We start from the raw sequence: 27627 nt of genomic DNA, 5'->3' as shown, positions 1-27627 counted from the left end.
TCATCAGGGCTATTGGTCTGTAATTCTCCTTTTTGGTGGGGTCTTTGTCTGGTTTTGGAATTAAGGTGATGCTGGCTTCATAGAACGAATTTGGAAGGACTCCATCTCTTTCTATCTTTCCAAACAGCTTTAGTAGGATAGGTATGGTTTCTTCTTTAAACGTTTGATAGAATTCCCCTGGGAAGCCATCTGGCCTTGGACTTTTGTGTCTTGGGACGTTTTTGATGAATGCTTCAATTTCCTTCCTGGGTATTGGCCTGTTTAGGTTTTCTATTTCTTCCTGTTCCAGTTTTGGTTGTTTGGGGCTTTCCAGGAATGCGTCCATTTCTTCTAGATTGCCTAATTTATTGGCGTATGGCTGTTCATAATATGTTTTTAGAATCGTTTGTATTTCCTTGGTGTTGGTAGTGACCTCTTCTTTCTCATTCATGATTTTATTAATTTGAGTCTTCTCTCTCTTCTTTTTAATAAGGTTGGCTAATGGTTTATGTATGTTTTTAATTCGTTCAAAGAATCAACTCCTGGTTTTGTTGATCTGTTCCACATTTCTTCTGGTCTCGATTTCCTTGAGGTCTGCTCAAATTTTAATTAACTCTATTCTTCTGTTGGGTGTAGGATCTAGCTGCTGTTTTTTTCTCTAGCTCCTTTATGAGTAAGGTGAGCTTTTGTATTTGAGTTCCTTCCAGTTTTTGAATGGATGCTTGTTTTGTGATGTATTTCCCCCTTAGGACTGCTTTTGCTGCATGCCAAAGATTTTGAACGTTTGTGTCTTCATTCTCATTAGTTTCCATGAATCTTTTTAATTCTTCCTCAATTTCCTGGTTGACCTTTCATCTTTAAGCAGGATGGTCCTTAACCTCCAGTGTGTGAAGTCCTTCCAAACTTCTTGTTGTGATTTAGTTCTAATTTTAAGGCATTATGGTCTGAGAATATGCAGGGGACGATCTGAATCTTTTGGTATCGGTTCAGATGCAATTTGTGACCCAGTATGTGGTCTATTCTGGAGAAAGTTCCATGTGCACTTGAGAAGAATGTGCATTCAGTTCAGTTTGGATGTAAAGTTCTGTAGATATCTGTGAAATCTATTTGCTCCAGTGTATCATTTAAAGCTCTTGTTTCTTTAGAGATGTGCTTAGAAGACGTATCGAGGGTAGAAAGAACTAGATTGAAGTCACCAAGTATAAGATAATAATTATCAAAATATTTCTTCACTTTCTTTATTATTTGGTTTAAATATTTGGCAGCTCCCACATTCCGGGCATATATATTGAGGATTGGTAAGTTCTCTTGTTGGATAGATCCTTAAGTATGATTTAGTGTCCATCTTGATCTCTCACTACAGTCTTCAGGGTAAATTTTAGTTTACCTGATATAGGATGGCTAACCCGGCCCTCTTTTTAGGACCATTTGAATGTTAAATGGTTCTCCAACCCATTATTTTCAGATTGTAGGTGTCCTTCTGTCTAATATGAGTCTCTTGTAGACAGCAAATCGTTAGGTCCTGCTTTTTTATCCAGTTAGAAACCCTGCGCCTTTGAAGGGGTCATTAAGCCCATTCACGTTTAGAGTTACTATCGACAGATATGAGTTTAGTGTCATCATGATAGCTATTCAGTCCTTGTATTTGTGGTTTGTTCCACTGAACTTCTTCTTAAAGGAGAATTTTAAGAGTCCCCCTTAAAATTTCTTGCAGAGCTGGTTTGGAGGTCACATATTCTTTCAGTTCCTGCCTGTCTTGGAAGCTCTTTATCTCTCCTTCCATTTTGAATGAGAGCCTTGCTGGATAAAGTATTCTTGGTTGCATGTTCTTCTCATGGAGGACCCTGAATATATCCTGCCAGCCCTTTCTGGCCTGCCAGGTCGCTGTGGAGACATCTCCTGATACCCTAATGCTCCTCCCCATAAGGGTCATGATTTTCTTGTCTCTTGCTGCTTTAAGGATCTTCTATTTATCCTTGGATTTTGCAAGCTTCACTATTAAATGTCGAGGTATTGGACGGTTTTTATTGGTTTTAGGGGGGATCTCTTTATTTCCTGGATCTGAATGCCTGTTTCCCTTCCCAGATTAGGAATGTTTTCAGTTATTATTTGTTCAAATACATATTCTGGCCCGCTGTCCCTTTCAGCGCCCTCAGGAAACCCATTTACACATAGGTTTTTCTTCCTCAGGCTGTCGTTTATTTCCCTTAATCTGTCTTCCTTGTCTTTTAATTGTCTGTCTCTTTTTTCCTCAGTTTCCCTCTTTGCCATCAACTTGTCTTCTATGTCACTCACTCGTTCTTCCACCTCGTTATCCCTCGTCATTAGGACTTCTAGTTTGGAATGCATCTCATTCAATTGATTTTTAATTTCGGCCTGATTGGATCAAAATTCTGCAGTCATGAAGTCTCTTGAGTCCTTTATGCTTTTTCCTAGAGCCACCAGTAGCTGTATAATAGTGCTTCTGAATTGGCTTTCTGACATTGAATTGTAATCCTGATTTGTAACTCTGTGGGAGAGAGGACTGTTTCTTTCTTTTGAGGTGAGCATTTCCTTCTAGTCATTTTGCTGAGTGCAGAGTGGCCAAAAACAAGTTGTATTGGGCTTAAGAGAAAAAGAGAGGAGAGAAAGAAGGAAAGAGAAGAGAAAAAGAAAAAGGTAAAAAGGAAGAAAAAAAGCAAAAAAGAGAATAAAAGGAGAAATTATAGAATGAAAGGGGGAGTAAAAGGGTGGGGGAAGCAATCAGAAATAAAAAAAACATGGGGGAGTATCTTCTGATTCTGTATACTTTAAGTCCCTTGACTTCCCCTGGAAGTTGTACGTCTAGCTGGTCTTCTGGGAGAGGGGCCTGTTGTGCTGATTTTCAGGTATTAGCCCTTGGAGGATCTCCTCTCCCCCTGCCTGGTGAAGCGCTCAGTGGAGGTCATTTACCCCGTGAAGCCCAAGGAGGAACAACCCCAGTGGCAGTGGCCAGGTCTGAAAACCGGTATTCAGCCTTGCAGTAACTCCGGAGAAATCCATCTGCAGGGCCTGGAGGCTCCGGGATGGGGCTGCTGATCTGCTGAGCTCTTGGCAGGAGCGACCTTGCTGTCCTGGGCCCTCCGGGCCTCTGCCTGTACCAGGGGAGGCCGAATCCTGGGCTGTGTCTCGGCGCCCTGTGCTCCGGGGCCTGCACTGTTGGATTCTCGCTCCCGGCTGTGCAGCCACCTCTCCACGGAGCCGCTGCCCTAGCCCCTCTGAGCTGCTCCAGGAGCCATGCAGCCCCCTCCACACGGAGCCTCTTCTTTGCCCTAGGCGCTGCCACCTAGCTCCTCCCAGGGACCCGCAGCCCCCCTCTGAACTGAGCCACCACCTGAGGCCCTCAGAGCTGCTCCTGGGTCAATGCATGTGCCTTGCAGCCCTTAGGGAGCTCAGTGCACTCTCCTGGGAGTGCAGGTGTCTGTTAGTGTTCCATGGACCCCAAGGGTATCCCCACCCTCCTGGGGTCCTGCTCTGAATTGTTGCGAGTGCCATTCCACCCTGGAAGATTGGTGCAGCTACTGATTCTCTGGGACAGAGCTCTCCTGGCCAGGGGACACTCGCCCTGGCCTTAGCCCGGCTCCTCGGTGGCCTCTCCCCCTTAGATGCCTTTTGTTTCTTTATTTCTTTTTCCCATCCTCCTACCTTCATAGAAGCACAAACTTTTCTCACTGTAGCATTCCAGCTGGTATATGTTTAAATCTCAGGTCAAATTCCTAGATTTTCAGGATGATTTGAAGGGTATCTAGGTAATTTGGTGGGGACAGGTGACTTGGGGACCCTTCTCTTCCACCATCTTGCCCCTCCTCCTGTATGTTGCCTTTTAGCTTTAGTTGTTTCTTTCACTTTGCAGAAGCTTTTCAATTTGATGAAGTCCCAATAGTATTTTTGCTTTTGTTTCCCTCACCTCAGAGGCATATCTAGAAAGATGATCCAATGGCCAATGTCAACAACGTTGCTGCCTATCTTTTCTTCTTTGTATGGATTCAGGTCTCACATTTAGGTCTTTCATCCATTTTGAATTTATTTTTTATATATATGGTGTAAGAAAGTGGTCCAGTTTGATTCTTCTGCATGTGGCTGCCTGGTTTTCCCAACACCATTTGTTCTTATCCTGGGGTCAGGTTTAGGGTTTGTTGAAGAGACTGTCTTTGTGCCATTGGATATTCCTTCCTGCCTTGTTGTCCATTAATGGATCATAGAGTTACATGTTTGTATCTTTTTTTGGCTTTCCATTCTGTTCTATCGATCTAAGTATGAACTTAGATCCTGTTGGGAGATCCCTTATTGCTGATTCCATTTCTCTGCTGGTTATCTGTCTGTTCAAGTTTCTTATTTCTTCCTTTTTCATTTTTGCTATGTTATATATTTCCAGGAATTGATCTATTTCTTCCAGGTTCTTGGTTGTTGGCATTTAATTTTTCATCATATTCTCTTATTATCGTTTCTATTTCTCTAGTGTTGGTTATTTCTCTTTTCTCATTTGTGATTTTATTTGGGTCCTTTCTCATCTTTTTGTCTTTTTGTCTTTTTTAAAGATTTTATTTATGTATTCATGAGAGACAGAGAGGCAGAGGTATAGGCAGAGGGAAAATGAGGCTCCATGCGGGGAGCCTGATGTGTGACTTGATTCCCCAAGACCCCAGGATCATGACCTGAGCCAAAGCACATGCTGAACCACTGAGGCACCCAGGTGCCTTGCTGATTCAATTCCTTTGCTAGTTATGGGTCTGTTTATATTTTCTATTTCTTCCTATTTCAGTTTTGCTCGTTTGCACATTTCTAGGGATTTGTCCATTTCTTCCAGTTCTCCCAGTTTGTTAGCATATAATCTTGGATAGTATTCCCTTATAATTGTCTTATTTTTCCGGTGTTGATTGTGATCTCTCTTCTCTCATTTGTGATTTTATTTTTTAGGTTTTCTCTTTTCCTGTTGATAAGGCTGCCTAGGGCTTCATCCATTTTATTAATTATTTTGAAGATCCAGCTCTTAGTTTTGCTATTCCATTCTACTGTTTTGTTGTTTCTGTATTGTTTATTTCTGCTCTCATCTTTATTTTTTCCCTTCTTCTGTAGGCTTTAGGCTTTGTTTGCTATTCCTTTACCAGCTCCTTTAGGTGTAGGGTTAGGTTGTGTATTGGAGACTTCTTGTTTCTTGAGGTAGGCCTGTATTGCTATGTACTTCCCTCTTAGGACTCCCTTTGCTACATCCCAGAGGTTTGGAGAAACATGTTTACATTTTCATTTGTTTTAAATTTCCTCTTTAATTTCCTGGTTGCTCCATTCATTCTCTAGTAGGATGTTCATAATCTTCATGTATTTTTGGTCTGTCCAAATATTTTCTTACTGTCGACTTCGAATTTCATAGCATCGTGGTCCAAAAAGGTACATGGTGTGATATCAACCTTCTTGTACCTGTTGTACCTGTTGAGGGCTGATTTGTGGGCCATGATATGATCTGTTCTGGAGAATGTCCCATGTGCACTTGAAAGGAATGTGTATTCTGCTTTAGGAATAAATGTTGACAGCTGAGCAGATCAGCGGCCCCGCCCGGAGCCTCCAGGCCCTGCAGACGGAGTTCCTGCCGGAGCTGAATCCAGGTTTCCAGAGCTGCCCCGCCACTGGGGCTGTTCCTCCTGCGGCCTCACGGGGTAAACAACCCCCACTGAGCCCTGCACCAGGCAGGGGCACAGCAGCTCCCCCAACTGCTAACACCTGAAAATCAGCACAACAGGCCCCTCCCCCAGAAGACCAGCTAGACGGACAACTTCCAGGAGAAGCCAAGGGACTTAAAGTACACAGAATCAGAAGATACTCCCCGGTGGTTCTTTTTTTGTTTGTTTGTTTTTGTTTTTGTTTTTATTTTGTTTTGCTTTTTGATTTGTTTCCTTCCACCACCCCCTTTTTTTCTCCTTTCTTTTTCTTTCTCTTTTTCTTCTTTTTTTTTTTTTTTTTTTTTTTTCGTTTTTTTTTTTTTCTTTTTCTTCCCTTTTTTTTTTCTCTTTCTCTTTTCTTTCCTTCTTTCTCTCCTCTCTTTTTCTCTTTTTCCCAATACAACTTGCTTTTGGCCACTCTGCACTGAGCAAAATGACTAGAAGGAAAACCTCACCTCAAAAGAAAGAATCAGAAACAGTCCTCTCTCCCACAGAGTTACAAAATCTGGATTACAATTCAATGTCAGAAAGCCAATTCAGAAGCACTATTATACAGCTACTGGTGGCTCTAGAAAAAAGTATAAAGGACTCAAGAGACTTCATGACTGCAGAATTTAGAGCTAATCAGGCAGAAATTAAAAATCAATTGAATGAGATGCAATCCAAACTAGAAGTCCTAACGACGAGGGTTAACGAGGTGGAAGAACGAGTGAGTGACCTAGAAGACAAGTTGATAGCAAAGAGGGAAACTGAGGAAAAAAGAGACAAACAATTAAAAGACCATGAAGATAGATTAAGGGAAATAAACGACAGCCTGAGGAAGAAAAACCTACGTTTAATTGGGGTTCCCGAGGGCGCCGAAAGGGACAGAGGGCCAGAATATGTATTTGAACAAATTCTAGCTGAAAACTTTCCTAATCTGGGAAGGGAAACAGGCATTCAGATCCAGGAAATAGAGAGATCCCCCCCTAAAATCAATAAAAACCGTTCAACACCTCGACATTTAATTGTGAAGCTTGCAAATTCCAAAGATAAGGAGAAGATCCTTAAAGCAGCAAGAGACAAGAAATCCCTGACTTTTATGGGGAGGAGTATTAGGGTAACAGCAGACCTCTCCACAGAGACCTGGCAGGCCAGAAAGGGCTGGCAGGATATATTCAGGGTCCTAAATGAGAAGAACATGCAACCAAGAATACTTTATCCAGCAAGGCTCTCATTCAAAATGGAAGGAGAGATAAAGAGCTTCCAAGACAGGCAGCAACTAAAAGAATATGTGACCTCCAAACCAGCTCTGCAAGAAATTTTAAGGGGGCCTCTTAAAATTCCCCTTTAAGAAGAAGTTCAGTGGAACAGTCCACAAAAATAAAGACTGAATAGATATCATGATGACACTAAACTCATATCTCTCAATAGTAACTCTGAATGTGAACGGGCTTAATGACCCCATCAAAAGGCGCAGGGTTTCAGACTGGATAAAAAAGCAGGACCCATCTATTTGCTGTCTACAAGAGACTCATTTTAGACAGAAGGACACCTACAGCCTGAAAATAAAAGGTTGGAGAACCATTTACCATTCGAATGGTCCTCAAAAGAAAGCAGGGGTAGCCATCCTTATATCAGATAAACTAAAATTTACCCCAAAGACTGTAGTGAGAGATGAAGAGGGACACTATATCATACTTCAAGGATCTATTCAACAAGAGGACTTAACAATCCTCAATATATATGCCCCGAATGTGGGAGCTGCCAAATATATAAATCAATTATTAACCAAAGTGAAGAAATACTTAGATAATAATACACTTATACTTGGTGACTTCAATCTAGCTCTTTCTATACTCGATAGGTCTTCTAAGCAAAACATCTCCAAAGAAACGAGAGCTTTAAATGAGACACTGGACCAGATGGATTTCACAGATATCTACAGAACTTTACATCCAAACTCAACTGAATACACATTCTTCTCAAGCACACATGGAACTTTCTCCAGAATAGACCACATATTGGGTCACAAATCGGGTCTGAACCGATACCAAAAAATTGGGATTGTCCCCTGCATATTCTCGGACCATAATGCCTTGAAATTAGAACTAAATCACAACAAGAAGTTTGGAAGGACCTCAAACACATGGAGGTTAAGGACCATCCTGCTAAAAGATAAAAGGGTCAACCAGGAAATTAAGGAAGAATTAAAAAGATTCATGGAAACTAATGAGAATGAAGATACAACCATTCAAAATCTTTGGGATGCAGCAAAAGCAGTCCTAAGGGGGAAATACATCGCAATACAAGCATCCATTCAAAAACTGGAAAGAACTCAAATACAAAAGCTAACCTTACACATAAAGGAGCTAGAGAAAAAACAGCAAATAGATCCTACACCCAAGAGAAGAAGGGAGTTAATAAAGATTCGAGCAGAACTCAACGAAATCGAGACCAGAAGAACTGTGGAACAGATCAACAGAACCAGGAGTTGGTTCTTTGAAAGAATTAATAAGATAGATAAACCATTAGCCAGCCTTATTAAAAAGAAGAGAGAGAAGACTCAAATTAATAAAATCATGAATGAGAAAGGAGAGATCACTACCAACACCAAGGAAATACAAACGATTTTAAAAACATATTATGAACAGCTATACGCCAATAAATTAGGCAATCTAGAAGAAATGGACGCATTCCTGGAAAGCCACAAACTACCAAAACTGGAACAGGAAGAAATAGAAAACCTGAACAGGCCAATAACCAGGGAGGAAATTGAAGCAGTCATCAAAAACCTCCCAAGACACAAGAGTCCAGGGCCAGATGGCTTCCCAGGAGAATTTTATCAAACGTTTAAAGAAGAAATCATACCTATTCTCCTAAAGCTGTTTGGAAAGATAGAAAGAGATGGAGTACTTCCAAATTCGTTCTATGAAGCCAGCATCACCTTAATTCCAAAGCCAGACAAAGACCCCGCCAAAAAGGAGAATTACAGACCAATATCCCTGATGAACATGGATGCAAAAATTCTCAACAAGATACTGGCCAATAGGATCCAACAGTACATTAAGAAAATTATTCACCATGACCAAGTAGGATTTATCCCTGGGACACAAGGCTGGTTCAACACCCGTAAAACAATCAATGTGATTCATCATATCAGCAAGAGAAAAACCAAGAACCATATGATCCTCGCATTGGATGCAGAGAAAGCATTTGACAAAATACAGCATCCATTCCTGATTAAAACTCTTCAGAATGTAGGGATAGAGGGAACATTCCTCGACATCTTAAAAGCCATCTATGAAAAGCCCACAGCAAATATCATTCTCAATGGGGAAGCACTGGGAGCCTTTCCCCTAAGATCAGGAACAAGACAGGGATGTCCACTCTCACCACTGCTATTCAACATAGTACTGGAAGTCCTAGCCTCAGCAATCAGACAACAAAAAGACATTAAAGGCATTCAAATTGGCAAAGAAGAAGTCAAACTCTCTCTCTTCGCCGATGACATGATACTGTACATAGAAAACCCAAAAGTCTCCACCCCAAGATTGCTAGAACTCATACAGCAATTCGGTAGCGTGGCAGGATACAAAATCAATGCCCAGAAGTCAGTGGCATTTCTATACACTAACAATGAGACTGAAGAAAGAGAAATTAAGGAGTCAATCCCATTTACAATTGCACCCAAAAGCATAAGATACCTAGGAATAAACCTCACCAAAGATGTAAAGGATCTATACCCTCAAAACTATAGAACACTTCTGAAAGAAATTGAGGAAGACACAAAGAGATGGAAAAATATTCCATGCTCATGGATTGGCAGAATTAATATTGTGAAAATGTCAATGTTACCCAGGGCAATATACACGTTTAATGCAATCCCTATCAAAATACCATGGACTTTCTTCAGAGAGTTAGAACAAATTATTTTAAGATTTGTGTGGAATCAGAAAAGACCCCGAATAGCCAGGGGAATTTTAAAAAAGAAAACCATATCTGGGGGCATCACAATGCCAGATTTCAGGTTGTACTACAAAGCTGTGGTCATCAAGACAGTGTGGTACTGGCACAAAAACAGACACATAGATCAGTGGAACAGAATAGAGAATCCAGAAGTGGACCCTGAACTTTATGGGCAACTAATATTCGATAAAGGAGGAAAGACTATCCATTGGAAGAAAGACAGTCTCTTCAATAAATGGTGCTGGGAAAATTGGACATCCACATGCAGAAGAATGAAACTAGACCACTCTCTTTCACCATACACAAAGATAAACTCAAAATGGATGAAAGATCTAAATGTGAGACAAGATTCCATCAAAATCCTAGAGAAGAACACAGGCAACACCCTTTTTGAACTCGGCCATAGTAACTTCTTGCAAGATACATCCACAAAGGCAAAAGAAACAAAAGCAAAAATGAACTATTGGGACTTCATCAAGATAAGAAGCTTTTGCACAGCAAAGGATACAGTCAACAAAACTCAAAGACAACCTACAGAATGGGAGAAGATATTTGCAAATGACCTATCAGATAAAGGGCTAGTTTCCAAGATCTATAAAGAACTTATTAAACTCAACACCAAAGAAACAAACAATCCAATCATGAAATGGGCAAAAGACATGAACAGAAATCTCACAGAGGAAGACATAGACATGGCCAACATGCATATGAGAAAATGCTCTGCATCACTTGCCATCAGGGAAATACAAATCAAAACTACAATGAGATACCACCTCACACCAGTGAGAATGGGGAAAATTAACAAGGCAGGAAACAACAAATGTTGGAGAGGATGCGGAGAAAAGGGAACCCTCCTACACTGTTGGTGGGAATGTGAACTGGTGCAGCCACTCTGGAAAACTGTGTGGAGGTTCCTCAAACAGTTAAAAATAGACCTGCCCTACGACCCAGCAATTGCACTGTTGGGGATTTACCCCAAAGATACAAATGCAATGAAACGCCGGGACACCTGCACCCCGATGTTTCTAGCAGCAATGGCCACTATAGCCAAACTGTGGAAGGAGCCTCGGTGTCCAACGAAAGATGAATGGATAAAGAAGATGTGGTTTATGTATACAATGGAATATTACTCAGCTATTAGAAATGACAAATACCCACCATTTGCTTCAACGTGGATGGAACTGGAGGGTATTATGCTGAGTGAAGTAAGTCACTCGGAGAAGGACAAACATTATATGTTCTCATTCATTTGGGGAATATAAATAATAGTGAAAGGGAAAATAAGGGAAGGGAGAAGAAATGTGTGGGAAATATCAGAAAGGGAGACAGAACGTAAAGACTGCTAACTCTGGGAAACGAACTAGGGGTGGTAGAAGGGGAGGAGGGCGGGGGGTGGGAGTGAATGGGTGACGGGCACTGGGTGTTATTCTGTATGTTAGTAAATTGAACACCAATAAAAAAAAAAATGTTAAAAAAAAAAAAAAAAAAAAAAAAGGAATAAATGTTGACTATATCTGTTGAGTCCCTGTGGTCCAGTGTGTCAAGGCTATTGTTCCCCTGTTGATTTTCTGCATAGACGATCCGTCCATTGCCATATGTGGGTGTTAAAATCCCCTGTCATTGTATTATTATCAGTGAGTTCCTTTACGTTTGTTGTTAATTGGTTTCTATATTTCGGTGCTCCCATGTTGGCAGCATAAATATTTAGTTGTTTGGACTTTTTTTAAATTATTTTTTATTGGTGTTCAATTTACCAACAAGCAGAGTAAAACCCATGATCATCTAGGCAAGTGCCCCCCTCAGTGCCCGTCACCCATTCACCCACACCCCCTGCCCTCCTCCCCTTCCAGCATCCCTTGTTTCTTTCTCAGAGTTAGGAGTCTTTATGTTCTGTCTCCCTTTCTCATATTTCCCACACATTTCTTCTCCATTCCCTTATATTCCCTTTCACTATTATTTATATTAACCAATTGAATGAGAACATATGTTTGTCCTTCTCCGATTGACTTACTTCTCTCAGCGTAATACTCTCCAGTTCCATCCACGTTGAAGCAAATGGTGGGTATTTGTCGTTTCTAATGGCTCAGTAATATTCCATTGTATACATAAACCACATGTTCCTTTTCCATTCATCTTTCAAAGGACTCCAAGCCTCCTTCCACATTTTGGCTATTGTGGACATTGCTGCTATAAACATCGGGGTGCAGGTGTCCCCGCATTTCATTACATCTGAATCTTTGAGGTAAATCCCCAACAGTGCAATTGCTGGGTCGTAGGGCAGGTATATTTTTAACTCTTTGAGGAACTTCCACACAGTTTTCCAGAGTGGTTGCACCAGTTCACATTCCCACCAAAAGTGTAAGAGTCTTCCCTTTTCTCCGCATCCTCTCCAACATTTGTTTTTTCTTGCCTTGTTAATTATTCCCTTTCAGTGGTGTGAGGTGGTTCTCATTGTGGTTTTGATTTGCATTTCCCTGATGGCAAGTGATGCAGAGCACTTTTTCATGTTCATGTTGGCCATGGCAATGTGTTCCTCTGTGAGATTTCTCTTCATGTCTTTTGCCCATTTCATGATTGGATTCTTTGTCTCTTTGTTGTTGATTTTAAGAAGTTCTTTATCGATCTTTGAAACTAGCCCTTTATCTGATACGTCATTTGCAAATATCTTCTCCCATTCTGTAGGTTGTCTTTTAGTTTTGTTGACTGTATCCCTTGCTATGCAAAAGCTTCTTGATGAAATCACAATAGTTCATTTTTGCTTTTGTTTATTTTGCCTTTGTGGATGTATCTCCAAGAAGTTACTGTGGCCAAGTTCAAAAAACATGTTGCCTGTGTTCTCCTCTAGGTTTTTGATGGACTCTTGTCTCATATTTAGATCTTTCATCCATTTTGAGATTGTCTTTGTGTATGCTGAAAGAGAGTGGTCTAGTTTCATTCTTCTGCATGTGTATGTCCATTTTCCCAGCACCATTTATTGAAGAGACTGTCCTTCTTCCAATCGATAGTCTTTCCAACTTTATTGAATATTAGTTGACCATGAAGTTCAGGGTCCACTTCTGGGTTCTCTCTTCTATTCCATTGATCCATTTGTCTGTTTTTGTGCCAGTACCACACTGTCTTGAACCACAGCTTTGTCATACACCCTGAAATCTGGCATTGTGAAGCCCCCAGATATGGCTGTTTTTTTAAAAATTTGCCTCGCTATTCAGGGTCTTTTCTGATTCCACACAAGTCTTTTTTTTATTATCATAGTCACACTCACAGAGAGAGAGAGAGAGAGAGAGAGAGAGAGGCAGAGACACAGTCAGAGGGAGTAGGGGAGCCTGACATGGGATTCGATCCCAGGTCTCCATGATCATGCCTTGGGCCAAAAGCAGGCGCCAAATGGCTGCACCACCCAGGGATCCTGATTCCACACAAATCTTAAAATAATTAGTTCTAACACTCTGAAGAAAGTCCATGGTATTTTGATAGGGTTTGCATTAAAGGTGAACATTGCCTTGGTAAAATTGACATTTTCACAATGTTAATTCTGCCAATCCATGAGCATGGAATATTTTTCCATCTCTTTGTGTCTTCCTCAGTTTCTTTCAGAAGTTTTCTATAGTTTTTAAGGTATGGATCCTTTAACTCCTTGGTTAGGTTTATTCCTAGGTATCTTATTCTTTTGGGTGCAATTGTAAATGAGATTGACTCCTTAATTTCTCTTTCTTCAGTCTCATTGGTAGTGTATAGAAATGCCATTGATTTCCGGGCATTGATTTTGTATCCTGGAATGCTACCAAATTGCTGTATGAGTTCTAGCAACCTTGGGGTGGAGGCTTTTGGGTTTTCTAGTTAGAGTATCATGTCATCGGCGAAGAGGGAGAGTTTGACTTCTTCTTTGCCAATTTGAATACCTTTATTTCTTTTTGTTGTCTGATTGCTGAGGCAGGACTTCCAGTATTATGTTGAATAACCATGGTGAGAGTTGACATCCGTGTATTGTTCCTGATCTTAGGGGAAAGGCTCCCAGTGCTGCCCCATTGAGAATGATATTTGCTGTGGGCTTTTCAGTGATGGCTTTTAAGATTTCGAGGAATGTTCCCTCTATCCCTATGCTCTGAAGTGTTTTGACCAGGAATGGATGCTCTATTTTGTCAAATGCTTTCTCTGTATCTAATGAGATGATCACATGGTTCTTGGTTTTTCTCTTGCTGATGTGATGAATCACATTGATTGTTTTACGAGTGTTGAACCAACCTTGTGTCCCGGGGATAAGTCCTACTTGGTCATGGTGAATAATTTTCTTAATGTACTATTGTATCCTATTGGCTAGTATCTTTTTGAGAATTTTTGCATCCATGTTCATCAGGGCTATTGGTCTATAATTCTCCTTTATGGTGGGGTCTTTGTCTGGTTTTGGAATTAAGGTGATGCTGGCTTCATAGAACGAATTTGGAAGGACTCCATCTCTTTCTATCTTTCCAAACAGCTTTAGTAGGATAGGTATGGTTTCTTCTTTAAACGTTTGATAGAATTCCCCTGGGAAGCCATCTGGCCCTGGACTTTTGTGTCTTGGGAAGTTTTTGATGACTGCTTCAATTTCCTCCCTGGTTATTGTCCTGTTTAGGTTTTCTATTTCTTCCTGTTCCAGTTTTGGTTGTTTGGGGCTTTCCAGGAATGCGTCCATTTCTTCTAGATTGCCTAATTTATTGGCGTATGGCTGTTCATAATATGTTTTTAAAATCGTTTGTATTTCCTTGGTGTTGGTAGTGACCTCTTCTTTCTCATTCATGATTTTATTAATTTGAGTCTTCTCTCTCTTCTTTTTAATAAGGTTGGCTAATGGTTTATCTATCTTATTAATTCGTTCAAAGAATCAACTACTCGTTCCGTTGATCTGTTCCACAGTTCTTCTGGTCTCAATTTCCTTGAGTTCTGCTCGAATTTTAATTAACTCTATTCTTCTGTTGGGTGTAGGATCTATCTGCTTTTTCTTCCTCTAGCCCCTTTATGTGTAAGGTTAGCTTTTGTATTTGAGTAGTTTCCTGTTTCTGAATGGATTCTTGTATTGTGATGTATTTCCCCCTTAGGACTGCTTTTGCTGCATCCCAACGATTTTGAACGGTTGTATGTTCATTCTCATTAGTTTCCATTTATCTTTTAAATTCTTCCTTTATTTCCTGGTTGACCCTTTCGTCTTTTAAAAGGATCATCATTCACCTCCACGTGTTTGAGGTCCTTCCAAACTTCTTGTGATTTAGTTCTAATTTCAAGGCATTATGGTCTGAGAATATGCAGGGGACGATCCCAATCCCTTGGTATTGGTTCAGACCCTATTTGTGACCCAGTATGTGGTCTATTCTGGAGAAAGTTCCATGTGCACTTGAGAAGAATGTGTATTCAGTTGAGTCTGGATGTAAAGTTCTGAAGATTTCTATGAAATCCATCTGCTCCAGTGTATCATTTAAAGCTCTTCTTTCTTTGGAAATGTTGTCCTTAGAGACCTATCGATGGTAGAAAGAGCTAGATTGAAGTCACCAAGTATAAGTGTATTATTATCTACGTATTTCTTCACTTTGGTTATTACTTGGTTTAAATATTTGGCAGCTCCCACATTCTGGGTATATATTGAGGATTGTTAAGTCCTCTTGTTGGATAGATCCCTTAAGTATGATTTAGTGTCCCTCTTCATCTCTCTCTACAGTCTTCTAGGTAAATTTTAGTTTATCTGATATAAGGATGGCTACCCCTGCTCTCTTTTGAGGACTATTTGAATGGTAAGTTTTTCTCCAACGTTTCATTTTCAGGTTGTAGGTGTCCTTCTGTCTAATATGAGTCTCTTGTAGACAGCAAATAGATGGGTCCTGCTTTTTTATCCAGTCTGAAACCCTGCGCCTTTTGATGGGGTCATTAAGCCTGTTCACGTTCAGAGTTACTATCAACAGATATGAGTTTAGTGTCATCATGATATCTTTTCAGCTCTTGTTTTGTGGATTGTTCCACTGAACTTCTTCTTAAAGGGGAATTTTAAGAGTCCCCCTTAAAATTTCTTGCAGAGCTGGTTTGGAGGTCACATATTCTTTCAGTTCCAGCCTGTCTTGGAAGCTCTTTATCTCTCCTTCCATTTTGAATGAGAGCCTTGCTGGATAAAGTATTCTTGGTTGCATGTTCTTCTCATTTAGGACCCTGAATATATCCTGCCAGCCCTTTCTGGGCTGCCAGGTCACTGTGGAGAGGTCTGCTGTTACCCTAATGCTCCTCCCCATAAAGGTCAGGATTTTCTTCTCTCTTGCTGCTTTAAGGATCTTCTCTTTATCTTTGGAATTTGCAAGCTTCACTATTAAATGTTGAGGTGTTGGACGGTTTTTATTGATTTTAGGCAGGGGAATCTCTCTATTTCCTGGATCTGAATGCCTGTTTCCCTTCCCAGATTAGGAATGTTTTCAGCTAGGATTTGTTCAAATACATATTCTGGCCCTCTGTCCATTTTGGCACCCTCGGGAACCCCAATTACACGTAGGGTTTTCTTCCGCAGGCTGTCGTTTATTTCCCTTAATCTGTCTTCCTGGTCTTTTAATTGTTTCTCTCTTTTTTTTCCTCAGTTTCTCTCTTTGCCATCAACTTGTCTTCTATGTCACTCACTCGTTCTTCCACCTCGTTAGCCCTCGTAGTTAGGACTTCCAGTTTGGATTGCATCTCATTCAATTGATTTTTAATTTCTGCCTGATTGGATGTAAATTCTGCAGTCATGAAGTCTCTTGAGTCCTTTATGCTTTTTTCTAGAGCCACCAGTAGCTGTATAATAGTGCTTCTGAATTGGCTTTCTGACATTGAATTGTAATCCAGATTTTGTAACTCTGTGGGAGAGAGGACTGTTTCTGATTCTTTCTTTTGAGGTGAGGTTTTCCTTCTAGTCATTTTACTGAGTGCAGAGTGTCCAAAAACAAATTGAATTGGGAAAAGGAAAAAAAGAGAAGAGAGAAAGAAGGAAAGAAAAGAGAAAAGGGAAAAGAATAAAGGAAGAAAGAAGGAAAAAAGAGAATAAAAAGAGAAAGAAAAGAAAGAAAGTGGGGAAAGAGGGTTGGGGAAGCAATCAGAAATAAAAAAATATGGGGGAGTATCTTCTGATTCTGTATACTTTAAGTCCCTTGACCTCCCTTGGACTTGTCGGTCTAGCTGGTCTTCTGGGGGAGGGGCCTGTTGTGCTGATTTTCAGGTGTTAGCACTTGGGGGAGCTGCTCTGTCCCCTGCCTGGTGCAGGGCTCAGTGCGGTTAGTTTACCCCATGAGGCCCCAGGAGGAACAACCCCAGTGGCAGCGGCCAGCTCTGGAAACCTGTATTCAGCCCCCGCTGTAACTTGGGAGCAGTCCATCTGCAGGCCCTGGAGGCTCTTTGGCAGGGCCGCTGATCTGGTCAGCTCTGAGCAGGAGCGTCCTTGCTATCCTGGGCCCTCCATGCCTCTGCCTGTCCCAGCGGAGGCCAAATCCTGGGCTGTGTCCTGGCGCCCTGTGCTCCGGGGCCTGCGCTGTTGGATTCTCGCTCCCGGCCACACAGCTGCCTCACTGCAGAGACACCGCCTGAGCCCCTCCGAGTTGCACCTGGAGCCGCGCAGCCCCCTCCACACGGCGCCTCTTCCTCTGCAGGAGGTGCCACCGCAAGGTGCTCCCGGAGCCGCGCTAACCCCTCCACTCAGAGCCACCGCCAGAGCCCCTCAGTGCTACTCCCTGGTCAATGCATGTGCCCTGCAGCCTTTAGGGAACTCGGTGCACTCTCCTGGGAGTGCAGGTCTCTGTTAGTGTCCCAGGGAGCCCTAGGGCATCCCCGCCCTCCTGGGGTTCTTCTCTGACTCCTTGAAGGCGCCATTCCACCCTGGAAGATTGGTGCAGCTCCTCCTTCTCACAGGACAGAGCTCTTCTGTCCTGTGGACACTCGCCCATCCTTAGCCGGGCTCCTCTCAGGGCCCTTCACACTTGGATGCCTTTTGTTTCTTTATTTCTTATTCCCATCTTCCTACCTTCATAGAATCATGAGCTTTTCTCACTGTAGCATTCGATCTGGGCTCTGTTTAAATCTCAGGCCAAATTCGTAGATTTTCAGGGTGATTTGAAGGTTATCTAGGTAATTTGGTGGGAACAGGTGATTTGGGGACCCTACAATTCTGCCATCTTGCCCCTCCTCCTGTATGTTGCCTTTTAGCTTTGTTTGTTTCCTTCACTTTGCAGAAGCTTTTCAATTTGATGAAGTCCCAATAGTATTTTTGCTTTGTTTCCCTCACCTCAGAGGCATATCTAGAAAGAAGATCCAATGGCCAATGTCAACAACGTTGCTGCCTATCTTTTCTTCTTTGTATGGTTTCAGGTCTCACATTTAGGTCTTTCATCCATTTTGAATTTTTTTTTTATATATATTGTGTAAGAAAGTGGTCCAGTTTGATTCTTCTGCATGTGGCTGCCTGGTTTTCCCAACACCATTTGTTCTTATCCTTGGGTCAGTGTTAGGGTTTGTTGAAGAGACTCTCTTTGTGCCTTTGGATATTCCTTCCTGCCTTGTTGTCCATTAATGAATCATAGAGTTACAGGTTTGTATCTTGTTTCGGATTTCCATTCTGTTCTATTGATCTAAGCATCTCCTGTTGGGAGATTCTTGATTGATAATTCAATTTCTCTGCTGGTTATATGTCGGTTCAAGTTTCTTATTTCTTCCTTTTTAATTTTTGCTATGTTATATATTTCCAGGAATTGATCTATTTCTTCCAGGTTCTTGGTTGCTGGCATATAATTTTTCTTAATGTTCTCTTATAATCGTTTGTTTTTCTGTAGTGTTGGTTGATATTTCTCTTTTCCCATTTGTGATTTTATTTGGGTCCTTTCTCATCTTTTTATCTTTCTTCTTTTTTAAAGATTTTATTTATCTATTGATGAGAAACACAGAGAGGCAGAGGTATAGGTAGAGGGAAAATGAGGCTCCATGCAGGGAGCCTGATGTGTGATGTGATCCCCTAGGACCCTGGGAACATGACCTGAGCCAAAGACGATGCTCAACCACTGAGGCACCTAGGTGCCTTTCTGATTCAATTCCTTTGCTAGTTATGAGTCTGTTCACATTTTCTATTTCTTCCTATTTCAGTTTTGCTCGTTTGCACATTTCTAGGGATTTGTCCATTTCTTCCAGGTCTCCCAGTTTGTTAGCGTATAATTTCATAGTATTCCCTTATAATTGTCTAATTTTTCTGGTGTTGATTCAGATCTCTCTTCTCTCATTTATGATTTTATTTATTTAGGTCTTTTCTCTTTTCTCATTGATAAGGCTGGCTATGGTTTGATCCATTTTATTAATTATTTTGAAGAACCAGCTCTTAGATTCGTTATTCCATTCTACTGTTTTGTTGTTTCTGTATTGTTTATTTCTGCTCTCATCTTTATTTTTTCCCTTCTTCTGTAGGCTTTAGTCTTTGTTTGCTATTCCTTTACCAGCTCCTTTAGGTATAGGGTTAGGTTGTGTATTGGAGACTTCTTGTTTCTTGAGGTAGGCCTGTATTGCTATGTACTTCCCACTTAGGACTGCCTTTGCTACATCCCAGAGGTTTGGAGAAACATGTTTACATTTTCATTTGTTTTAAATTTCCTCTTTAATTTCCTGGTTGCTCCATTCATTGTCTAGTAGGATGTTCATAATCTCCAAGTATTTTTGGTCTGTCCAATTTTTTTTCTTACTGTTGGCTTCGAGTTTCATAGCGTCGTGGTCCGAAAATATACAGCGTGTGATATCAACCTTCTTGTACCTGTTGAGGGTCGATTTGTGGGCCATGATATGATCTGTTCTGGAGAATGTCCCATGTGCACTTGAAAGGAATGTGTATTCTGCTTTAGGAAAAAATATTCAGACTATATGTGTTGAGTCCCTGTGGTCCAGTGTGTCAAGGCTATTGTTCACCTGTTGATTTTCTGCATAGACGATCAGTCCATTGCCATATGTAGGTGTTAAAATCCCCTGTCATTGTATTATTATCAGTGAGTTCCTGTACGTTTCTTGTTAATTTGTTTTTATATTTAGGTACTCCCATGTTGGCAGCATAAATATTAAGTTTTTGGATTTTTTTTTAAATAAATTTATTTTTTATTGGTATTGAATTGACCAACATACCGAATACCACCCAGTGCTCATCCCATCAAGTGTCCCCCTCAGTGCCCATCACCCATTCACCCCCACTTCCCGCCCTACTCCCCTTCTAGCACCCCTAGTTCATTTCTCAGAGTTAGGAGTCTTTATGTTCTGTCTCCCTTTCTGATATTTCCTACACAATTCTTCTCCATTCCCTTATATTGCCTTTCACTATTATTTATATTCCCCAAAGGAATGAGAACATACACTGTTTGTCCTTTTCCGATGGACTTACTTCACTCAGCATAATACCTTCCAGTTCCATCCATGTTGAATTAAATGGTGGGTATCTGTCATTTCTAATGGCTGAGTAAAATTCCATTGTATACATAAACCACATCTTATTTATCCATTCAATTTTCAATGGACACCGAGGCTCCTTCCACAGTTTGGTTATTGTGGACATTCCTAATATAAACATCGAGGTGCTGGTGTCCCGGCGTTTCATTGCATCTGAATCTTTGGGGTAAATCCCCAACAGGCAATTTCTGGGTCATTGTGCAATTCTATTTTCATCTCATTGAGGAACCTCCACAGAGTTTTCCAGAGTGGCTACACCAGTTCACATTCCCACCAACAGTGGTTTCTATATTTAGGTACTCCCATGTTGGCAGCATAAATATTTTGTTGTTTTATCATAATAGAGAGTCTTTTTAATTATGAAATAATGCCCTTCTTCATCTCTTCTTACAGTATTTGTTCTTTTTTGAAATTTAAAATATTTATTTATTTATTCATGAGAATTACACAGAGAAGCAGAGGAAGGAACATAGAATGAGAGGCAGGCTCCCCAAAGGGAGGCTGATGTGGGACTTGATCCTGGGATCCCAGACTCACACCCTGAGCCGAGGGCAGATGCTCAACCACTGAGCCACCAGGTGTCCCTGAGGGTTTGGTTTCAAATCTCGTTTGTCTGATATAAGTATGGGTCCTCCATCTTTCTTTTGATATCCATTAGCATCATAGATTATTTTCTATCCCCTGACTTTCAATCTGTTGGTGTCTATAGGTCTAAGGTGAGCATCTTGTAGTCAGCGTACAGATGGATGTTGTTTTTTTAATAATAATTTTATTTATGATAGTGTGAGAGAGAGCGAGAGAGAGAGAGAGAGAGAGGCAGAAAATTAGGCAGAGAGAGAAACAGGCTCCCCACCAGGAGCCCAATATGGGACTCGTTCCAAGTCTCCAGGATCACACCCTGATTCAAAGGCAGAGGCTCAACCCCTGAGCCACCCAGACATCCCAGATCCTGTTTTTTAAGCCCCTCTGATACCCTATATCTTTTTGTTGGAGCATTTAGTCTATCAGCATTCAGAGAGATTATTCAAATATATGAACTTTGTGCATTTGTGTTACCGGAAGAGTTGGTGTTTCTGGTGATGTTCTCTGGGCCTTTCTTGTCTTTGTTGCTTTTGGTCTCTTTTTTTCCCCCACTAGAAGAGCCCATCCTAAAATTCCATACTGGACTGGTTAATTGGTCATGAACTCCTTTATATGTTGCCTGTCTGGGAAAATCTTTCTCTCTCCTTCTCTCCTGTATGACACCCTTGCTGAAGAAAGAATTCATACAAATTGGACTCCAATAAAAAGAAATTTAAAAACATAAAATAAATTCTTGCTAATATGATTGAGGAAAATGGCATTTAGGAGGAAAATCAGAAGCTGAAAGAGAGGAGGAAAGATTTCACCGTCCGTAGCCTTCACAGGGACCTGGTTTCCTTTCCTAGGAGGCCCCCCCCCCTCCGGAGGATGCTTCCTGCCCCTCTGCCTCCCTTTTTGGAACACAGCAAAGACATTTCCATACCTCCAACACCTCTGCAGTCATGGCTTATAGCGTTTTCCAAATATCCTATTGGGGACCACATCGTAGTGTATGTAACCATCTGGCTGCTGTTTGACAACATTGGGGGGATTCCGACTTTTGGGTTTTGAGCTGCGTGTGTGTCTATCACATGCAGCTATCCCGTGCAGCCATCAGATCCTCTGGCTGGGTCACCCAAAACCCTGAAATGGTTGGCCGAACATCATTTCTGGTGCTGGCGCTGGGCGGCTAGCTGGGCTCTCCTGGCTATGCCGGGGCTCACTTGTGCAGGAACTTTCAGCTGGAGGGTCAGCAGAGCTGGAAGTTCGGCTCGGCCACATTCCCATGTACAGCAGTGGGTCCGGCCTCCCCTGGAAGGCACGCGGGGAGGTCAGCTGTTTGTGCCTGGTAGCACCCCTGCAGGGGCTGGTTGGGGCCTAGGTGGTGCCCCTCCTCCTTTCTGGGGGTCTCTCCACGCCCCGTGCACATAGTTCTGGGAGACCCAGATATGGGTTGGCTCTGCATTTTCACACCACAACACTTTATTGACTTTCTACAGTAAAGGCTCAGAACCATGAGTTCGTGCCTTCCCCTGGGGAAGGAGACTTTTCTGTCCTTTTTTTTTTTATGATAGGCACACAGTGAGAGAGAGAGAGGCAGAGACATGGGCAGAGGGAGAAGCAGGCTCCATGCACCGGGAGCCTGACGTGGGATTCGATCCCGGATCTCCAGGATCGCGCCCTGGGCCAAAGGCAGGCGCTAAACCACTGCGCCACCCAGGGATCCCCCTTTCTGTCCTTTAAGGGGGGGCAAGAATCACACGGGGTGGGGGGGTGGGTGCTGGAGTCCCCCACCTGGGATTATGTGTGGGCTCCGGGTGGGGGCGAGTGTCCTGAGGTTTCAGCCTGATTGACGGTTCTGAGGACAGCAGAGCTGACCTGGACCTTCAGCTCATGGGCTCTTGCTCTGGGTCCCCGCAGGGCAGCAGGACCCCGGCTTCGGGCTCTCTGGGGTTGGAGCACCTGGAGGAGCCGGCCTCCTGGTGTGGCTGTGGGTGGGCCCCACCGGCTTACCCCTCCTCTCCCCACACTGGTGTGTCCTGGGATCCCCAGGGCTGCCCTAGATCAGCGACCTGTGTCTGTAGGGCACGCCCAGGGCCCAGGAGGCCACATCCAGCTGTGAGAGGGCTCACTCAGCCCAGGGCCAGAATCCAGGGCTGGCCAGGGCCATTGGGGCCTGATTCCATTAGTCTTTGAGTTGGGACTGGTGGGGGCTCAAATCAACCCAGCCCCCAAAGAACCTGGACCCAAGTCAGCCCAGGTCCCTCTGGGTTAGGGGCTGGTGTCCTGTGCAGGTTGTGCCGCCCTCCAGGAGGAAGAGTAGGAGGAGGCAGGGCACAGTGCTTCCTCTGCTCCAAGCACCTGCACCCACCATGTCGGGGGCTCCCTGTCTTTCCTCCTCCCTGCAAACCCTGGATACACTATGGGACACCGGGCTTCTGATGGTAGCAGGCTGTCCAGAGAACCATGGGGAGGCTGAACATGTCCCACAGGGGGCAGCTGCACTGAGTCCTTGCTGAGGGGAGATGATGTGTGAGTGGATGGTGTGGAGGCAGGGGTATGATGGTGGTGGATTGAGGGGGATGGTGTAGGGGGGATGGTGTTGGGGTATAGTGTGGGTGGGTTTTGTGTGGGGGTGTGTGGGTGTGAGGGGGATGGTGTAGGGGGGATGCCATGAGGGATAATGATGTAGGGGGATAGTGTGTGGGTGGGGAATGAAGGGGATGGCGTGGGGGGCCTGCGGACACAGGGCATCCCCTTCCTCTAAGATGCACACCGAGACATCTACAGATAAAGGCGACCACAGTCTTAGGTTTATTGTGACACCTGCCTCAGGGACCCCGTGTGGTCAGTTCAGGACCCTGGCTGGACTGGGCGCATTATCTGGGGGTCATCATACTACGTATGTTTACAAATTGCAAGTTGTCTCAAATTAAATGCATAGAATTTAACAATATATAAAGCACCGAGGGTGGGTGTCACTCTGACCCTTCAGACCCTCATCGGATCAATGTGTGTCCTCCTCCAGTCACAGCCATGCAACCTGCCCCCAGGTCCCCTTAATGCCCCCCATGGCCCTCACCCAGGCACCTGGTTTTCAGGGTGCCGTCCGTCACCCCTTTGGGGTTCAGCTCACATGGCAAACCCTGGAGGCCCCATCCTAGTGGCCTCCTCATCCCTGAGACACCAGGGGTGGAGACACGGAGTTCATCCCCAGCACCCTACCAAGCCGCTGTGTTTTTTTGGCTGCTGTTCTTCCCCCGGCCTCAGAAGCCCCATGTTCCCTACCCAGAAGCCACCAGTCCTCCCCCGGGGCCCAATCCCCCCTGGCCACTCAGCCTCACCCTACCCCGTAGTAGTCCCAAAACATGATGTGACTGCTGAACGTCATGTTGATGTCCAGGTCCACCTGCTTGATGTCCCTGGAGGAGACCAGGGCCTCTTATTTCATTTCCTGCGGGAATACCGGGGAGGAGGAGCCAGCGTCAGGGACTCAGACCCCGACATGTCACCAGGTGCCATCCTGGGCAGGGAGCCCAGGGGCCACCATGGGAGTGTGTCCTGCCGAAACCTCCTTCCTTCCCCTGGGAAGCTGGGGATGGCGGGAGTGCCCAGCATGCCCATGGACCTGTGTGAGGGCCTGTGCCGAGCTGTTGTGGGCGGGGAGGTGACTGAGGGTCAGCCTGGGTGGGAGAAGACAGGGGTCAGTCCAGGTGGGAAGGGGACATGGGGGTGTTGTGCACAGGATGGCGAATCCGAGAAACCACTAAGGAGCCGACACTAATGCAAACAAACGAGGGTTGTTTTACAACCTCGAGCATGGGTCCAAGTATACCCCACAGAGTGGAGCAGGGAGTTGGACCCCGAGGACAGTTTTAACTTAGTTTTAAGGGCCTGGTCTCGGGGACCTCCAGAAGGGCTGGAGCAATTCCTCAAGTTCTGTTCACATTTTGATATGGGGCCTTCAAGGGCATTGAGCACTCTTCTCATTCTAATAGGGGCTTCCAGCCCTTGGCTTCGGCTCAGTTTTTATTCTATTGTGGGGCATTGTAGGACATTAAGCTGTAAATTTTTGTTTTTTTCCTGTAACTGAAATAATGTAAATTTCAGCTCTTCTTCACAGGGGACTGGGATTGCTGGACTTGTGCAAATGCTGAACTTAAAGTGGAATGGCCGTAATGTTCTCGGCCTCCCCACGTCCCGTCCCATACTTTCTAGCTCCTGCCGCCCTCCCCGGAGCTCCTAAGAGAGCAATTGCAAATGACCTCAGCGTGGCAGCCTGTGTTGAGGGACAAGCCCCGGGATTTGGGATCAGGAAGACCTGAAGATCGGCGTATCAGCTATGCAGCGGGATTTGAGGCTGCAGACTCTTATTCCCTAAGGCTATCTTGACAACTGACGTTGTATATAGAAAAGTTCTCCTTTGCCTTTAAAAGATGAGGAGCAAGTCAAAGCGTTTTTTCTCTGCCCATCTGATTGCTCAGATTCCAATCTGAGACGTATTGACTGTTAATATGGATAATGTACTATCCGTAGTAGTATTGTTAAAATATTCTGACACTAGTAATTCAGAGGGATGAGGCTTTCTCAACTATTTCTTCACAGCTCAGTCACTCATCAGAAAATGCATCTTTATGGATTTGGAAATAACTGAGAGACATTATTACCAATGGTCCTATTATTATCTGAAGGATTCTTCCCTGAAATTCTTCCCCTGTTTCAACTGACACTGAAACACTGTGAACTCTTTGGAAGACAAATGTCAAGGAGATAAATGTTATGCCTTGCTAATTTTAAATGCACTTGCAATATGGTGTCTATTATAATAGACGTTTTTTTTTATCTGATTTTTGCTATTTATTATCCTTTCCTGCTTTTCAGGTTGAGAAGGCATTGTACGTGTTCATAAGTGTTTTTCTTTCCTTCTGATATAAAATTTTTACTTTGTTCCCAACGAAGGAACTCTCTAAGAATAAGGCAAAAGTTACTTCAACTATTCTTGAATTGTCTTCACACTTGGAGCCTGATTTATTAAACTCAATTTTCAAAATAAAACTTATTTATTAGAAAAAAACAAAGATTTATAGGGAAATTGAGAAGATAGTAAGAGAATTCTCATTCACTTGCACTCAATTTTTCCAATTATTGATATATTAGTATGGTTCAAATATTAGCTAATGAATCAATATTAAAATATTTGCATTAACAAAGGACAATGCTTTATTCAGATTTCCATAGTTTTTGCTAAGTTACCATTGCTCATATCACACTCCATTTGTCCTCATGTTTTCTTAGGTTCCTCTGGATTGTGACAGTCTTTAGCCTTTCCTTGCTGTCGTTGAACTGGAACGTTTTGAGAAGTAGAGTATTTTGTAAAATTTCCCTCAGTTGGGACATGTCTGTTGTTTATCTCATGATTGAACTGTTTTTGTGGATTATATACAGAGATATACTGCTATTTTTATTATATCATATAAAGGATAGATACTATCAACATAATTTATCAGTCTTGGTATCGATCTGATCATTTTGCTGATGTAGTGTTTGTCAGCTTTCTCCGTAGTAAAGTGATTCTTTATTATTATTATTAATATTATATTATCATTACTTTTTAAGTTTTTCATAATATATTTTGTAGAAGGAAGTTACTATGTGTATTGCACACATAAGAGTGGGAAGCTATGCTCATGAACTTGAGGGTGGAATGTCTGCACAAACTGTTTGAAATTCTTCTACATGGGAGATTTCTCTTCATTCTGGGTTTGTTTGTGTCTTTTTCAAAGACGTTATTTAATTAATTGAGAGAGAGAGGAGAGAAAAACCATGAGCGAGAGGGGCAGAGGGAGATGGAGAAGCAGGTTCCCTGCTGAACAGGGAGACTTCCTTGGGACCTGGATCATGATCTGAGCCTAAGTCAGAAGCTTAACTGACTGAGCCACCCAGGTGCCACTTTTTCTTCCTTCTTTTTTTTTTCTTAATAATAAATTTATTTTTGTGTGTGTGTTCAATTTGCCCACATACAGAATAACACCCAGTGCTCATCCCATCAAGTGCCCCCCTCAGTGCCCATCACACATTCACCCCCACCCCAGCCCTCCTCCCCTACCATCACCCCTAGTTCGTTTCCCAGAGTTAGGAGTCTTTATGTTCTGTCTCCCTTTCTGATATTTCCCACACATTCCTTCTCCCTTCCCTTATATTCCCTTTCACTATTATTTATATTCCCCAAATGAATGAGAACATACACTGTTTGTCCTTCTCTGATTGAGTTACTTCACTCAGCATAATGCCTTCCAGTTATCCACCTTGAAGCAAATGGTGGGTATTTGTCATTTATAATGGCTGAGCAAGGCCCACCTTTTCTCTCTCTTCATCTTCTGAGTCTCCTATGATATGAATGTTATTGCTTTAATAAGTGGCTGAGTTCCCAGTCTGCCTCTGTGGTCCATAACCTTCCTTGTTTTTAAGGCTTCCACTTGGGACTGCATCTCAGTTATAGCATTTTTAACGTTGGCTTGAGTAGATTTTAGTTCTTTTATTTCTACAGTAAGGGATTCTCTATTTTCTTCTGTGCTCTTTTTCCAGCCCAGCTGTTAACTTTATAATCATTGTTTTAAACTGTATTTAGACATCATATATGTGAATGGATGAACTTCCTGGCTTTGAGTACTACCTCATGTTATTTTATGAAGGTGAATTTCTCCATCTCATTATTTTTTCCAAAAAAGAAAGAAGGAGGAAAAAGAAAAACCAAGAAAAACAATAAAAATTGCCCTCCTAAAAGAACACCAGATTATTTTGGCCTGGTTGTTAAAAGATTCTAAATCCCAAAATAAGAAACACAATTAAAGTACCATGAAACTAAACATAAGAAATATATAAGGTACATACATCAAAATTAAAATAAGGCAATTTATAAACTAGAATCAAAGAAAATACATGAAAATAAAGCACAAAGTACAAAGGAAGCTAGACCCTACTTTCCAGGCAGAGCTCAAGCTCTGCAGCCTCTGTGGTCCAA

The 27627-nt window shown here is 42.6% G+C and overlaps 1 long non-coding RNA gene across 1 annotated transcript in view; it reads left to right on the top strand.

Moving 5' to 3' along the window:
* The window catches only part of LOC140611004 (uncharacterized), a 35066-nt gene extending 8964 nt beyond the window's left edge, over positions 1 to 26102 (top strand). Inside the window, exon 2 of the long non-coding RNA XR_012012399.1 lies at positions 24717 to 26102. This is a non-coding gene — a long non-coding RNA (uncharacterized lncRNA). The remainder of the gene's footprint in view (positions 1 to 24716) is intronic.
* Positions 26103 to 27627: the final 1525 nt, after the last annotated feature.

This window comes from Canis lupus, chromosome 2 (assembly GCF_048164855.1).
Source record: "Canis lupus baileyi chromosome 2, mCanLup2.hap1, whole genome shotgun sequence".
Classification (NCBI taxonomy): domain Eukaryota; kingdom Metazoa; phylum Chordata; class Mammalia; order Carnivora; family Canidae; genus Canis; species Canis lupus.
The sequence above is the reverse complement of the archived record's forward strand: the minus strand, read 5'-3'. Positions and strand labels throughout refer to the sequence as shown.